We start from the raw sequence: 16,641 nt of genomic DNA, 5'->3' as shown, positions 1-16,641 counted from the left end.
ACACACACACACACACACACACACACACACACACCCTGATTGTGTCACGCCAATCTAGGGCTGCTTTCCCTTATCTGTGGTCTCCCAGGAGGAACTTGGGTTAGGGTTTTGCCACCTCTGCCTAGTGTTTTGGCTCTGGCTCTGCAAACCTCTTGCACAGCAGACATACATATGTGTACAAACAGCTGGAGGAGACAGTGGTAGAATCTTGTCAGCTGGAGGTGGGGTGCACAGAGAAGCTCCTCCTGAATGGGAAAAGGAGTCAGTGTGCTGGGTGCCTGCATGGTGGGGTGGCTGAGTCCGTAGCAGAAGCCACAACTAGGATTTCAAAACCAAGTCGATTTACATCCCTTATCGTTGTTTGCTCTCCGGCAGAAGATAAAAGAGTAATTAATAGCTTTTGCAGTTTGCATGTGTTGCTCTTTCTTAGCTCATGTGTTTACATGGAAACACTCACCCACATACACAGAAGGAAGGAGGCCTCTAGTAACGTTCCTTACATGAGGGAGATAGTATCAGACCTCCTTATGGTTTATACATCCTCAAACTCTGTTTACTGTGGAAGTCAAGATCTTGAAGTGTTTGCTGCTCCCAGGTCTAATTGGTTTTATCTGCTGTTAACTTTTCATAACAGCCTCATCTCTGCAGACAGTTGCATGGATAATATTTGGAGATTAGAATTCAAGCCCAGACACACAGTATCATCCAGCAATTAAATGTTATTTGGTAGTTCTGTGTGTAGCTCAGGTGCTGGGGAGCTCCTGCCTCTGGCGGGCAGTCTTTATAGCATCATAAAACAGTTCTCAGGGGAAATCCAGATATGGAAAGCTTTCTGAATAGAAACAGCTAGAAAAGCCAAGGTAAAGTGCGGTTCAGGCTCTAGTGGCAGTTCCAGTCATTGACCGTTGCCTAATGACTATGCAATTCAGCTCTGAGAGTTGTTTAATTATTTCTGTTATTGCATTTTGGTGAAAGGCTGGAGAAGCCGTCTAGCTCCGTGACATGGATGCTGATGTATGTTTTGGGGAAGTCTACTAAATGAATCAACATTGCTTTTCACATGCCCAATTTAATCCCTATATGAGAACTACATAAAACATACCCTTTATAGGAGAGTTCCTGATGGATGCTTAACTGCATGGATCTAATTAGATGCAGAGCAAGACTTTCCCCCAAATGATTAACTGGTGAGGTCAGGTGGACCTTCCTTTGTTTTGTTGGGGTTTGAGCTTTCTTCCTATAACATTCCTTCTTATCTTCTAAAATGAGTTTCCAAAAGCAGAAATGGAGGCAAAGCAAGCCCTTGATATGGCCTGGGCTTGAAGCATATCATAGTTATTCTTCTGGGCTTTTCCGGGAGTGGATTAGCTCTTAGCTTCTTATGGCCTGTATGGAAGAGATAGAGAGAAGCCCAATTCAGCCTTCTGTGTAGGTGAGTGCTAGAGTGATCTGCTCATTGCATGCTTTAATTGCTCAGCTGTGCCTGGAATGTAAATTAACCATCCAACACCTGAAAAAAGATACACGCCCCCCCACCCCATATCGAGAGCAGCAAAGAAGGGAGACAATAGGATGACAGATGAGATTGCTAAGTGAAGCCCTGATCAATACCGAGTGCTGTCCATTTGGGTAATGGACATGGCTGTCATCTCAGCTGTTAAAGAATTCAGCAGAGATGAGTCCCCAAAGGTCTGCAAAGTATAGGCATCCGATACAGGAAACATCACCACCTCCCTCCCCAACCCCAATAAATAAAAAGGTGTATCTCAGGAGCCCCGTCTTTAGCTGCAGCAAGCTGTCATGTGTGGAATTTATTGTACTCTATTTTCAAAATTCTGTGCACGAAGCAGAAAGACAACCCAGAGATTGGGGAGCAGGCAATCAGTTGGGGTGGGGGTGACTATGTCTTAGTTTTTTGGTTTTTTTTTTTTTTAGGTCTTTATTATGATATACATAGACACATTAGGTAATCCTGTATGTGTTGAAGAGGAAGTCTTGAGATTTAGAACGATGTCTTGGTTTTAATTGCTCTTTGAAGAATGCTCTCCCTTCCCCTTGGTGGTTTTGAACCAGTAATTTTGGTAACTAGGAGGGTTGATGAATGGCTTTTGTCCAGCAGCCTTATGGTAGCTGGGGTGGAGGTCACTTGGGCTCCCCCCACCTTCTTTAGATCAGTGTTATTCAGCTACACATCTATAATTCACAGGGAATGTTCATGGTCTTCCCTCTAAATACTTCCAACATGGCCAATCTCTGCTTCTGAGAACGTTCTGACTGCTGCTGTCCTGCATTGTATTATACAGACCTGGTGAATCTTCTTCTGTATCTGCCCGTTTAACCCCATGATCTCCACAGAGATTGCCGGAACCACTGACCGCCAGTATCCCAACCGGAACATGCTCGGGTGGGTTTCCAGATGGTTGTGACGAGGAGTGCAGTTTCACTGGGCAGTCAGGTGTGGGTCATTAATTTTCAGTGCTGTTGTCTAACTATTAATGAGGTCGTGGCCCCGGGGCCAGACTGCCTTTACCTATCAGATGTCTCCTATCTCCCAGCAGGCCATTCACCTTTAGTCAGGGCTCTCCACTAATAATTGTCCCATGCGGCGTTCACACGCCATTGCCTCATCTCTTAACCTCAGCTTCTTCTAGATAAGAAATAATTCCTCCTGCCCATACCCTCAGCCATTCATCTTCAGCAGGGTCCATAAAACAGAGCCCTTCCCATTTTCCATTAACCTCTCTGTCCTCAAACTTCTAGCCATATAGATGGTCTCTTCTTTCTCAGCAAGGGACATCTACTTGCCACCATTTCCAGGGGTCTTAAATTATGCAGAGCGGCAGTCATCACCCCTGTTGACCCAGACACCTACTTTACCTTTCATTTCTCTCCTATTTACCATTGCCGTTGATAACTTGTAGAAGTCAGTAAAGTAATTCACAGCTGTCAGCATCTTTATTATACTGCATCCGGCAGCAGAAATTGTAACCTGAAGGGATATCTAGTAAATCAAGATTTCTGTAGTGTAAGCAGCGTAAATGAATTCTGTGCGTTACATTATTATTTTTATAATGTCTTTATTAAAATGGCAAAAGAAAGGATGCCTATTTAGAACAAGTGCAGCGCATCCAAAGGCTGATGGAGACTTAGGATTAGAGAGCACAGGAGGGATCCTGGCTTCTACCCATCCCTACCACACCCTCCGCAGGTCAGCAGCTTGGTGGTGGTCTTACCTGCAGTTAAAGGTGGTTCCCACCATCGCGTGCTCCTCCTGCTCTGCAGAGCCACATGGAGAAGGAGGATGTATTATTCTGCATGGCAGCCTTTCGAGTATGTGAGAGTAGACATCCTAGTTTCTGCAGTAGTCTCTCTCCCACCGAATATTTGCATTTATGTGTTTCTCTTCAGGTTTAGCCAGTGGTACTCTAAGCACTGCAGCAGTGTGGAGGTCTAGCTCTAGGAAATAAAATAGTGAATCCTTTGATCTGGACTTCAGATTTGTAGTCAAGTGTCCAGGGTTACCTGGAGAGAGGACGTCGTCATATCTCACTGGATCATGATGAGCTGGCAGTTGACCAAACTCTTCCAGACTAAGTCATGGGAACACTAGTTAAGTCAGAGAGTCGGCCCCCTTTTGCCTTTTATGTGAAAACTTTTGATCCCGAGTGAAAACTTATTTAAAAAAAGAAAGAAAAAAACTTCACAGGGAACATTTTGTTGAATTCTAAAATCTATTATTTTGGAACTTAGAGTCACTAGCAAATTAGATCTAAGAGATCCTCCTTATAAAGTAGTATGCATATTCTGGGAAAAAGTACAAATATGGCAAAGAGAAGCGACTTTGTCTGGTGCCCTCTCACAGCACAGAGAATACACAGGGCCCAGCTCTCCCTAACCAGTGCTTTTGTGTGTGTTCCCAGTGTCCAACGGGATCACCTACTGCTGTGCTCACCCTTACACAAAACCTGCAGGGTGAGCACCGTCCCCATCCCCACTCCTCCTGGACCTGGTCTGGAAGCCAGACTTGGCACCGTTAAATGACTTCTCTGAAGCCATGACATCAGCAAGCAGCATGACCAAGGTGTGAGCCCAGATCCTTCTATCCAATCACTCTCTTCATTCTGACTGCATAGCCATGTTAAAGTTTGCACACTGATTTGGCTCTCTGGGTAATTTCTATTATTTCAAATATTTATAGGATAGAGTCAGTATGTCTATCATCTATCTATCTATCTATCTATCTATCTATCTATCTATCTATCATAGTCAACCTAAGTCGGTAAATCAGGGTCCAAGAGCAAAATACTGTATGGTAGAGATAACCTCACATGCTATTTATAGAAAAGCACTTGAGCTTTTAACAAAGGTCTTGGTTTTCTTACCTTATAGATATATTGTTAAATTGAGATTTGATCTGATCATATGTATGGCTCTCTGCAGCCAACAGCTGTGAGTGGAACTGACCCATCTTCCTTTTAACAGGAGCTTTATGAAGTCACATGTGTTGGCCAAGTACTCTGCTCCTTCCGGTAGGACCATTAGCACTTCCCTGACAGTAGCTGCTTATCAGCCTAGTCACCCTGTGAGGACAATAACTGAGCCCTGCTGACTTCTATAGTAGGCACAGATCTTTACTGCTTCTGAGTCACCAACAAGTTGGAAGTTGATTGTCATTACTTCATAATCTAATCATCTGTCTTGGCTACCATGAGCAGCTCCCCAAAGTTGAAATGTGGCTGAGCTGTCCATCATGAAAGTTAATCCTGCTTAGACATAACTTTGCAATCATTGAGGCTGGAGAGATGGCTCAGCACATGGTTAAAGGTACACACTGCACCTGCAGAGGACCTGAGTTTACTTCCAGGTCCTCTGGGGACAGCTCACAGCTTTCTGTAGCTCTGGTTCCAAAGGATCCACCACTCGTTTTGGCCTCCATATATACCTCGTGATGTGCTCACCCTCCCAACACTCCATAAACTTAATTAAAAAATACAAGTTGTAAAAACTGAAAATTCGCAGTGACCATATATTCTCTTGAACTTAAAAGAAGGAAGGTAAGGCCACATATAGACAGTGCCGGAGACTGCTCTGCAGCCTGTCTTTGCTAGTAGCACCCAGTGGAGTCTGCATCTGTGTTTATGACATTTGTCATGAGATGAGCTTCCTCAACAACAGATTCTGAATCACTTCATCTTGTTAACACTTAATTAGGCAGTCAGTCTTTACGAATCCAGTCACAGGGAATCAAGAGTGGGGAGGAAAATGGGTAGAGGTGGGAAAGGTAGAGAAGTAATCCAGGGTGATAAGCTTAGGGCAAAACATGGCCCCTTGGGATTGCAGGCTGTGTTTTAGACTTGGTTCACAGAGAAAGAAGGTAACCAATTAACCTTCTGCCTCCTTTTGTTTTCTGAGTCCCCATGGTCAAAATCCCATTCTGCTCCAGGGTGTATAGCCTGGTTATTCCCAAGAATTCTCGGGGAAGCCAGAGTCCTAGAGTGTCCAGTCTAGACAGCTTTAGGCACTGCAGCCTCTTCTGGCCTAATAGGCCCCTTGGCCTGCAGGGTAGTTAGAAGTGTAGCCGGAGGAATATAGCCTAGTACCCAAATAGAGTCTAGTACAGACATTCACAAATAGATCTGGGGCCTTCATTATGACCTCTGTTATCAGTGAGCAGAGACACTATACCGTCAGACTAGTTTTTAATTGCACCAGCTCTTTGACTGGCAATATTGGAATAAATGGCTGATCTAATTTTATTGTGGGGAAAATAGATATTACTTCAACTGACCACCTTATCTTTAATTTTTTTTTGTAAAAGAGAGAGTCTCACCATGTTGCCCAGACTACTCTGAAATTCCTAGATTGAAACAATTCCTCTGTGTCTCACACTTGAGTGCCCGCTATACCTGAGCAGTCATAAAAGAAAACATGTGGAATTTGCTTCCTTACTATTTCTTAAATGCTTTTGTTTTTACAGTGGCCCACTGTGAGAAATTAGTTTTATAAATAGCTACATATGCAACATACACATATTGTTGTCCAATAAATTTATAGCCTGCAGTTTAAAAGGCCTAGACTGTGCTGTCTGTCTGTCTACACCTATGCCAATACACCTCTGTCTATCCACCTATCCCAATATACCTTTGTGTATATCTACAAATGATATAATTAAAATATTTAAATTCTATTTGTAATGCTTTTACTATGATGAGCATCCCTGATGAATTTAACATTTAATTTTCATTTTTTTAATGTAGTTGTGGTTAGGAAAACTATCTTAAAACTATTTTAGGTACAGGAAAGTAAAATGAATCTTAAAACAACTGAGAATCGAAGTGCGTGGAAGTTAGCTACAGTTCTTTGAGATCCTCCGTGTGAGCCCGAGGGCACATGGGATAGCCATGCTTTACCCGAGTGACCTACAAACACAGTTTCTTCCCCTGTTCCTATTGAATTCTGAGTTTTACCGTTACAGAGACATTACAGCATTGTAAGCGCTTAAGCAGTGTTCGCTGTAGTATGCTGACTTTGATGACGGTTAAAAGATAAAAGAAGGAACTCTCTCTTAATTAGGCAGAGAAGAAAAGCACAAATAATTTTTCTCACCACGAAGGTATTTTCTCATAATTTTCTCAGGTGAATTTTGGGGTTAATATAGTTGCTCATTCTATAAAAAAAAATGTAACTCTGTGGAGTAGTTGTGGTGATCATATTCAAATAATGCCTTGAGTAGGGGCTTTTTTATTTTATTTTATTTTATTTTATTTTATTTTTTGGTTTTTCGAGACAGGGTTTCTCTGTGTAGCCCTGGCTGTCCTGGAACTCACTCTGTAGACCAGGCTGGCCTTGAACTCAGAAATTCGCTTACCTCTGCCTCCCAAGTGCTGGGATTAAAGGTGTGTGCCACCACCGCCCGGCTGGGCTTTTGTTTTTTTTTCTTCAAACTATCTTGTCATAACTTCTGGACTTTTCTAATTTTCTTCCCCACCATTTTTTTGTCATGGTGAATTATTACCATGACTTAAGAATTTATCTTTAGGCCTGGCACTGGTGACGCACGCCTTTAATCCCAGCACTTGGGAGGCAGAGGCAGGCGGATTTCTGAGTTTGAGGCCAGCCTGGTCTACAGAGTGAGTTCCAGGACAGCCAGGGCTACACAGAGAAACCCTGTCTCAAAAAAAAAAAAAAAAAAAAAAAAAAAAAAAGAATTTATCTTTAGACTCCTATTTTTACCACAGCACCATATTGTTTAAGAGTTTTCCCTTCTCCTGGTCTCCTCAGATTAACTGGCTACCCCATAATTGTAAGAATAAAATAATATACTTTCATTTTCAGATATAAATCTTGTCTCATTATTTCCTGTGCACTTTTTGCTTGGAAAACTATTTAATCAGAGAATCTGTTATCATTCAAACCTGAATATAAAGAGGTATATAAAAAATTAATCTGGAAAGGAAGACCTGTACCTTTCGCTTTGCTCATACACTACAGCAGTCTGGTCGGGTGGGGTCACACCTAGACAAACCCAGGCTGTTGCACTCTCCTGTGTGTGCAGACTTCCTCTGCAACACCTCGCTCTAGCCCCAGGAAGAACACACTCAGGCACACTGAATGCCCAGTGAAATGATGCTGGGTAAATAGGATTCTGGCAGTACATGGCAGAGGCTAGGCAGAGGTCAATACTAGGACCAGGCTCCTCCTCCTCTTGGAGTTTACAGATGGAGTCTACTGCAGTTGTAAGAAGCGGTGTTCTCAATTTCAAAGTCTTGAATAACACAAGCCCTCGTTTTTTGAAATAAGGTCTGACTCCGTACCCCCAGGGTGGCCTCGAACTGACACTCTTCCTACCTCAGCTTCCCGAGTGACGACCGTACACTACCACATCTAGGTGACGTTCAGTTTCTGGTGTGCTCTGGCACTTGCCTAGTTTGAAGCTCTGTCAGCTGTCTATGACTCACTCAACCTGGACTTGGGGCCTTTTTCTGTAACTAGGCGAGCAACAGTATTTCTTCATTATTACCATCGTTTCCCGCCTGTTGAGTAATTGCTCCTACTGAGACAGCTGGTGCCAAGAATAGCTTTAGATTACCTCCAGTGAATCTTTTGGTTTACAAATCTGTTCTGCTGGGAACTTAGGTGAGTAACTTCCAGTCAAAGCATCACTCACGGAAATTACACTGTAGAAGGCACACGGTTCGGTAACTTTCTTGTACAGTCAAGATGTCCTGAGTGGAGAGGGGTTAAATGGTATTATTGTGGTTGATTAACTACATGAATTACAAAGCAGGAAAACTCAATAGATTGATTTCAGGATCCAGATCATTGACATTGAACAGCAACAACAACAGCACAACAACAACAACAATAACAACAACAACAACAACAACAATAACAACCTTCTCATTGCTGCTTTGCATCACCTTAGAGATATTCAGAACCTAAGCTCTTTCTTTAAACTTCTGTGAAATGTAATTATTTGCTATTGCAGGGGTGAAAAGAGCTGTCCAGTATGTATGTGTATATATATATATATATATATATATATATATATATATATATATGTATATATGTACACATATACACACACATACACATACATACATACATACATACATACATACATACATGCATACATACATGTTAATTGTGACTGGTAACCCAGTCTGCCTCCGTTGCTTGTGGTTGTTCGTTTCGTTCTCCCCCACTGGCCAAGTGAAAAGTACCCATGCGTCGCTCATTTGCATAAAGAAAAGAAGAAAACCCTCATTTGTTATTACAAACAGATTTATTTCAATAAAGCCAGCAAAGGGCCGACAGATAAGTGCACTTAAACTTTTGGAGCCTTGCAGCAAGCTTGTAGAATTTGGAACAGACTGTAATCATCGCATTCTCTCCTAATGGTACAGCCCTTGGACAGACCACGTTGTGCCTGGGACCATAATCCTCTCTTTATGCATCTGTGTTGCTTCCTAGCAGGCAGAAGGCTCGTGGCCGATCCTTTGGTTCTCCACCTGCTAGCCCCCTTGTGAACAAGAGCCTTTGAATTTGATGGAGCCTTTTGGGTGTTTGCACAAAGCCTTCTGCCCAGTTGTGAGTAGTGTGTCTGCCTGCTGCAAAGCAGCAGGACAACAGGTGCCCTGCATAGGCTCGAGACTGTTCTCTGCTTAAACAAGTGGAAGACAAACAGATTGAAGCTGAGGCTACTCTGTAAAAGGAGCCCACAGACCCATTTTTACAGCTCTTTGTGATTGTGGCAGTCCTCGGTTTTGCATAATATGAGGATTGCTGGCTTCCATGAGTCTCTGTCTTACGTTTACATCTTTCAAATGCAAGGATATGCACAATAACAAAAACCTGCTATTGTTGGTTTCTTTTGCAACAGTAGTGATAGGGTTTAATATTAATAGCATTGCTTCAGTGTACTAAACAATCTGTGTAGTTTTAATGCCACTATCCAGAGACCTTTAAGAATAGAAGCATTTCTGAAGACTGATTTTGGGGGTAGTGGTGTTAATAATATTTGTATAGTCTTTATATTTGAGCATTGATTATCCAAAATAGCTAATATACAGAACATGTTTATATTTAGATTTCAGAGCATTTCAACTTTTGGATTTTCAGATCGGGGGGTTTTCAACTTGGTCAGTGGGAATGGTGAGAGCTCTGGTTAGGTGATGACACTGATCTTGCACTGATGTGCAAATCCTCTTTCCTTTGAACTTCATTTTGGATGGGGGACACAGATAGCCTTCAAATAAATGAATACTCTGGCGATTGTAGAAAGAACATAACAGTCGTGAGAAGCGGAGGTATGACAGAGCACTGTCTTCATTAGGGTTTCCATTGCTGTGGTAGGCATTATGACCAAAGCAACTTGGGGAGAAAGTAGTTGGTTTCATCTTACAGTTTCCAGGATATAGTCCATTCATGAGGGAAGTCATAGCAGGAACTCAAGATAGGAAATGATGCAGAGGCCATGGAAGAGTACTCCTTGTCGGATTGTTCCTTCTGGCTTGCTCACTCTATAGCCTGCTTTTTTATGGCACCAAAGACCACCAGTTTAGGAGTGGCACTGCTCACGGGGAAATAGGCCCTCTTACAACAACCAAGAAAATTCACTACCAGCTTGCTCACAGGCCAATCTAGTGGGGGCAGTTTCTCAGTTGAGGTTCCCTCTTCCCAAATGGTCCAGTTTTGTCAAGTTGACTTATAATTAGCCACTACAACTGACTCTTTTTCAACTCAGCATTCAAACACCTCACGGCTCAACTATATAGCCTTTCCTTTCTTCCTTATCCCCAAGATCTCATATTACTACCAATATTATAGCACAAGACATTCTAACTTTTAAAATTCCAAGTCTTTAAAAATGCAATCAATTTAAAAATTCAATTTCCTTAAAACAAAGTCCTTTAAAATTCAAGACTTTCCAAAACATGCAGTCTCTCTAAAGTTTCTCTGAAACTCCAGAGTCTCTCAACTGTGACCTCCTGTAAAATCAAAATAAATGAATACTCTCTTACTCCAAGAGAGAAAAGCTCAATTACAGTGAGATCAGAGCAAAACCAAAGGCCACCACTGTAAAGCATAGAGTTGTGAATCTTTGTAAAGCATTGTAAAGCACAGTTCTAGGATTCGGTCTCCTCTAGGTTTCAAAGCACTTGCCATAGCACTCAGCTTGGCTTAGAGGCCCAGCTGGCCCCATTGCATGGCTAGCCCCATTCTAAGGCTGCCACTGCCTTTGCTCATCATCCTTTGGTACTGGCATTTCCAAAATGTTGGGCTCACTGCAACTGGGCTGCACATTCACCGATAGCGCCTCCTGAGCTCTTTTTGGGGATTCAGCCTTGCCACACAGTACCAAGCCTCAGATGCTTTCTCTCCAAGACCCTAAGCTGCCATAAAAATCAGTACCACCTGGGGGACTTTTACACATTATCAAGTTCAGCTGCCACCAAGAAGTTCCACCTTGGATGCCCCTGGAACACAGCTTCTATATGCTGACTCTGAGGATACTGTTCCTAGAAGATCTTACTACACAATGATGCTGGCCTATTCTTAATCTCTGCTAATTTCTTGGCTCCAGATAACTAGCACTGATTCTCACAGCAAAGCAAAGGTTTTGCTGAAGTGGTCCTGGTCTCTTGTTAAGCACAGCCAATTGTTTCAGCTCCACTTCACTGGAACCCAGATCCAAAAATCACAAGAACAACTAGAGAGCATCTTTGAGTGGCTCAGTTACCTCCTGAAGCCCCATGTTCTGCACTGCTGTCAGGGTTCTTACCTTCCAAAGGCCCACAGAACAGCCCGCTGGGCTCTAAGCACTTAAGGGCTTTTCTAACCCAAAGCTCAAATGCTACCCCAAACACATGGTCAGGTTTGTCATAGCAATATTCAAACAGTTTGGTACCAAGAATGTCTCAGTTAGGTTTCTGCTATTGTGACGAAACACCATGGCCAAAAGCAACTTGAGTATGAGAGGATTTTTATTTCGTAGAATGATTGTTATACAGATGCCAACAGGTAGCTTATAGTCCTTCATCCAGGGGAGTCGGGGAAGAGCTCTTGGGCAGGCCAGGAGCTGATGCAGAAGTAATGCAGAAGTGCTGCTCAGCTTGTTCAGCCTGCCGTTTTATAGCACCTAGAACCACCTGCTCAAAGGTGACACTGCCCACAGCGAGCTGGGTCCTTCACATCAACCATTAATTAAGAAAATGCCCTTCAGGCTTGTCTCTAGCCTGATCTTATGGAAGCATTTTCTCAACTGAGGTTCCCTCCTCTCTACTCTCAGATTATTCTCGCTTGTGGCAAGCTGAAAAACAGAACAATACACACACACACACACACACACACACACACACACACACACTCCCACATACTCCCACAAACAACCAAAATCACTGGCCAGCCACAAGTGCAGCTGAACAAAAGACAGCTCTAGTGGCCATTAAAAATGGCAGCAAACTTTAAGTCCTGTCTGAACTGAAGCCAGCCCAGTGAGAAAAGGCTGAGATCCATGTTTTGGTGTCTTGGAGAAACATTGCTGATGATCCATGAGTCCTTCAAAGTAGTTGGTAGTCACAGTGCTTATATTTTAGAAGTCAGAAATATATGTCACTCTTTTCCTTTAAAAATGCATATTTTGGCTTTATATTTGCAAACACAATCTCATATAAAATGTTAGTTTTGTACTTTTTAGGGTTCAGGTGAGACTAACACAAGGAGAATATTGGACATTACCACCGTGGAGAGGAACGGAATTGACTTGAGTTGTACTGTCATGGTCATTTCTGCTGCTGGAGGAAGACATGCATGTTCTGGCCAGACAAAGCATTAAGTCATATACAAACCTAATCATAAAATGATGCAACGTACATTTCCACTTACATTTTACACTTATCAGGTAGTCTTTACTATCTAAATTTAAGAAAATAAAATCTCGGAAAAACAAGTCCATGTGGTGTTTTGTCCAGTACGGCGTGCATTTAACGCTTGTGCAGGATGCTGTAGCCAGGGCGCTAGTGACTATGACCACTCTGAGCTGTCAGGGCAAAGGTACTCCAGTAAAAGGACTGGCAGACACACCGATGCACACTTCCCGTCAGTTCCTTCTGCTTCCAAACAGGTCTGCAGGGGGTACCCAGTGGACAGAAAGCTTTTCAGATTTTGGTTCAAATCGAGTTCTTGTACTAGATGGGCTAATTATGAGAAAGTACGATGTTGCATGACATATGACTTTTCCATAGTCTTCTATGTAAAAGCTCCAGTAATTGATATGCACATGTCAACAGACAGTCAACAGTTTCTCCCCCTTGTCTTGAGACGAAAAATACAGTGAACAAAGACAGGTCACTGAGACCATAAAACCTACCGTGTATGTATGTTAAAGTCTTTTCATTTCATACCTGAGTCATTTTTAGCATTTTGGTAGTTTGAAGTGACTGGTTTCTTGAATCCCCCATCAAAAGGCTTTATTGTATGGAGAGGAAGCCCCACCCTCGACATGCTCCCACTGATTCATTGCATTTATAAAGCTTCTAGTGATAGGCCAGATGTGGTGTGCAAACACACTCTCTCAGTCCAGCCGACTCGAGCCTCGGGTACAGTACAGCGCGCGAGACCAGTTTTTGTTAGAGCGAGTGACACAGTGATTTATGACGTGTCAAAACCCCTTGCCTTTGAAGAATTCCGGCCTTCACATCTGTCTTTCCTGTGTTTAATTCAGTTGCCTGGTGTGACACACTGTCCCTCTAAGCCCCAAAATGGTTCCCTGGGCCTTGTGGCAAAGAATGGGGGGTCATTTCACCCCTTTATAAAAGGAGAACAAAGCCATGAATGAGAAATCAGGACAGAGTGGGAAAGCGAGTCACTGTGTTTTGTCACTGTGGCACCTACTTTATTTATCACACCTCAGCGACAGAGGGTGGCAGTTCAATGTGTGTGTGTGTGTGTGTGTGTGAGGGGGGGAGGCCCCTTCTCCCATTCCAGTTCAGTCCTGTAGATGTCAGAACGAAGGTGAATTCACAAGTCTGACTTTTTCTGGAGCTTCAACTTTCTCCTTTTTAAAAGTCAAAACACACTTAAACAAAGTTATGTTTACTTCAAACTTGAGTTGTCTTTGGAATAGCTGGTTTGCTGTTTAGGGAGGTGTCTCATTGTATATTCTCCACAGTGTGCACTTTTTCTGCAGAGGGAGGGGAAAGGGATGGGGGGTGGACATCATTTTATGGGGCCCTGAAAGAAACAACACTGGTTTCCTGCATGTTTTGTTTTGGAAGAGAGAACATGGCTTCAAGGAGCTCTGTGTATTTTCCCCTCAGAACTTTGACACCCTGCACGTCTGTTTATTGTTTCAGTATCATATAGAAATTCAGGACAAGGCCTTCCACAGGATGAAATGGATTAAGAGACAACAAGTTTTCCAAAAGGATTAAGCTAGGAAAACCTAGTTTGACCTTGTCAAGACAAGATTAATTTTTTTTCTTCTGCCCTAAGAAATGATCTTCTGTTTTGAGATAAAAGAGTCGTATAAGGGTAAATATCCCATTTTAGGGTAATCTCTGCCTTGGCCTGGGGTTTAATTGACGCTCTGAGAAGCAGAAGCAGCAACTGTACCATGATTGGGCTCACCAGGATTTTAAAAGAGCATTTTATTCGTGGTGAACACTTTTCGGAGGCAGCAACCAATCTCATTAACAAACAGAACTCCAGCACAGTGGTGGCATAAAATCTCTTCTCCCAGTAACCATTGTGGTGCCTTTAAGAACCAGATCTTCTGCGGCTGCAGTCCTATTCATTAAACCAGTTTGATGACATATGATTGAAATAAATGTTTTATCTCTGTGACCATATATCCCAAACACATCAGTATGTCAAGTGAAACTGGCTGGATATTCTTTTCCGTGTGAGTCATGGGGATCTTGAAGGGCAGGAAGATTGGGTATGGTTAACACGGTCCCTCTCCATCCTGAGTATTACAGAACGTACTGTTCTGGGAGTTTGTAGGAATTCAAGTTCAACAAAGGCATTAAAATGAAGGTAACTTGGTGACTCAAAGTAGTAGTTTGATTTGTTGTTGTTCTGGGCTTTTTTTAATTATTATTATTTGTTTATTTTTGCCTGCCAGACACACCTAATGAGAGTGACATCGTTGTACATTACAGAAACCAGGGTTGTCTCACTAAAATGTCTTGTTCGAAAAGTTTATAAATGTCAGTTTATAAAGATGCGTTTGGGAGCTGGGGCTCCCACGAGTCACTAAGGAAAATGACTATAGGACTCGCCTTGTCTTTGCCCAATGCAGAATCTTGCCCTGGGAATTTTTGGTTTTCTTTCTTTTCTCTTTCTCTTGGCATGGCGTACATGAGCTTCCCAATGAGTGCTAATTGACTGGGAATGCTATTTGCAATCCTTGAGCATCCTTCCGCCCGCCACTCCCCAGGCTTCTCCTGCCACATTGTTCTTCATAGTGGCTGCTCTTCTATTAAGCATGGTCAGGACCCCGAGCTCTCCTCTCAAGAGATGTGTGTGCATTATGAACCCTCCTACCAACACCAAAATCCTGTCAATCACATTGACCTCTGGGGGCCTCTAGAAAGCCCGGTAAACAAGGGGCCAATGTCTGAAATAGCTTTTTAATTCTTTGTGTGTGTGTGTGTGTGTGTGTGGGTGGGTGTGTGTGTGTGCTTTCTAATTACTTGGTTGTGTATGCAAACACTGAAGGAGTGTTAGGCGCATCAAGTGGGGGCTCTGCTTTTATTAGGAAACCCTTTTATTTTCTAAATAGAATATGTCAAACATACTCTTTCCTTTTAGACAGTTAACCTTTCATCTCTCCTGTAACAGAAATTCCAGTCTCTGGGGGCTTGCTAATTTTGTATTTGAAATATTCCAAAGCAGAAGGGAAATGCTGTTTACGGTGCCTTCATTAAAAAGCTTTTAATCGGGTTGTGTTGCTGCATATATAGTTTGGATCCCTGCTGGGCACACTTCATTGCGTGGGAAAATACAGTACTTTTTTTTTTTTTTTAAACATGCACCAGTCAAGCCAATTCTACATTGACCCTGACAGTTGAGTAGACAAAGTAGTTCTGAGGTGTTCACATTTACTAGATGATAATGAAAAGTACAAGTTCAAAGGATACCCAGAAAGGTGTTTTTAGATGACTTTCAACCTTGCTACTTAGGAGACAATCATATTCTTTGGTCCACTTACTTTTTGCACATTACTGTGTTCATTAAGTAACAGAATAGTACCACGTATAGCAAAACTTATAATAGAACATGGCTTACACACAATGTAGTTTATGCTAGGCATTGCTGCCCAAACTTATTTTTTTTTTCATATCTTACCCTACAGACAAGTCTGAAATATTTGTAGGGTACACCAGATGATCCTAAGGGGATTATAATAACAGCAACAATCACTTTTTATCACTGATCAGGTGATGAATTTAATGAGCTTAACAGCCCTTTGAGATAAGTGCTCCTATTGTTTTTGTTAGAGGTGAGGGGCTTGAAGCACAGAGATTGCCCTAAAGTGATTTCCCTGAGGTTACCAAGCCAGGAAGGGCTCCTGTAGATTTGGCTCACGCGGGCTGGCCAGTGGTTCTGTGTGTTTTCCAAGGTGCATGCCTGACAACCTTGTTATGCTTGCCCAGCTCCCGGTGAATGGGCACAAATGGGCAAAGAAGAGAGAATGGTTCACACGATGAGTTCTCACATGATGAGTTCTGGAGGCTATCACTTTCTTCTGGTCTCTCTCCCTGCTTTTGAGGAACTGGAAGATCGTGAAGACTCTAAATGTTTTTCTCCTTCACCATTTTAAAAGCGTTAAGGTGTGATTTACATACCATAAATTCATGAGGTAAAATATAGAGTTCAAAGAATTTCAGTGTATGTACAGAGCTATATAATCTCTTCTGCAATCTAATTGTATAACGCTTCCATCATAGGATGGCTGTTGTGAGCTCTGTCAGCCATTGTTTTTCCTATTCTCACTTGCATCTGCATATTTGGCTTTTTTGGACATTTCATATTAATGGGATCAAGTTGTGTTATTATTGAATCTGACTTCTTTATTTTGATGAACATAATACTTTTAGACTTCTAGACATTGGACTGAGATGTAAGGTTTTTGTT

The 16,641-nt window shown here is 42.4% G+C and overlaps 1 protein-coding gene across 2 annotated transcripts in view; it reads left to right on the top strand.

The window, feature by feature from the left end:
- Efna5 (ephrin A5) overlaps window positions 1-16,641 on the top strand; it is a 281,409-nt gene that overhangs the window by 135,292 nt on the left and 129,476 nt on the right. The gene's annotated exons all lie outside the window — the stretch shown is intronic.

This window comes from Mastomys coucha, unplaced genomic scaffold, assembly GCF_008632895.1.
Source record: "Mastomys coucha isolate ucsf_1 unplaced genomic scaffold, UCSF_Mcou_1 pScaffold14, whole genome shotgun sequence".
In the NCBI taxonomy this organism is placed as follows: Eukaryota; Metazoa; Chordata; class Mammalia; order Rodentia; family Muridae; genus Mastomys; species Mastomys coucha.
The sequence above is the reverse complement of the archived record's forward strand: the minus strand, read 5'-3'. Positions and strand labels throughout refer to the sequence as shown.